This window comes from Lagopus leucura, unplaced genomic scaffold (genome assembly GCF_019238085.1).
Source record: "Lagopus leucura isolate 7727_CA_CO unplaced genomic scaffold, USGS_WTPT01 31163-0_obj-0_obj, whole genome shotgun sequence".
In the NCBI taxonomy this organism is placed as follows: Eukaryota; Metazoa; Chordata; class Aves; order Galliformes; family Phasianidae; genus Lagopus; species Lagopus leucura.
In genome coordinates this window covers 1,154-1,896 of record NW_024967996.1, presented here as the reverse complement: position 1 = coordinate 1,896, position 743 = coordinate 1,154, and positions in this window count along the sequence as shown.

The following is a 743-nucleotide window of genomic DNA, read 5'->3' as shown; positions in this document are numbered from 1 at the left end:
AGGACCCCATAGGACCCCATAGGAACCTATAGGACCCCATAGGACCCATAGGATCCCATAGGAACCCACAGGACCCCATAGGACCCCATAGGAACCTATAGGACCCCATAGGAACCCACAGGACCCCATTGGACCCCATAGAAACCCATAGGACCCCATAGGACTCCATAGGACCCCATAGAACCTGTAGGACCCCATAGGACCCCATAGAACCTATAAGGTCTTATTGAACCCCACAGGACCCCATAGGACCCCATAGGAACCTATAGGACCCCATAGGAACCCACAGGACCCCATAGGACCCCATAGAAATCCATATGACCCCCTAGGACCCCATAGAAATCCATATGACCCCATAGGACCCCATAGAACCTATAGGGTCTTAGTGAACCCCATAGGACCCCATAGGACCCCATAGGAACCTATAGGACCCCATAGGACCCCACAGGACCCCATAGGAACCTATAGGACCCCATAGGACCCCATAGGGCACCATAGGAACCTATAGGACCCCATAGGACCCCATAGGACCCCAAAGGAACCCGTAAGACCCATAGGAACCCATAGGATCCCATAGGAACCCATAGAAACCCCAATAGCCGTAACCATAACCGTAACCATGACCATAATCATATCCATATTCATAACCATCAGCATCACCATATTGATAACCATAACCATAACCATGACCGTAATCACATCCATATCCATAACCATCACCATCAGCATCACCATATTGATAA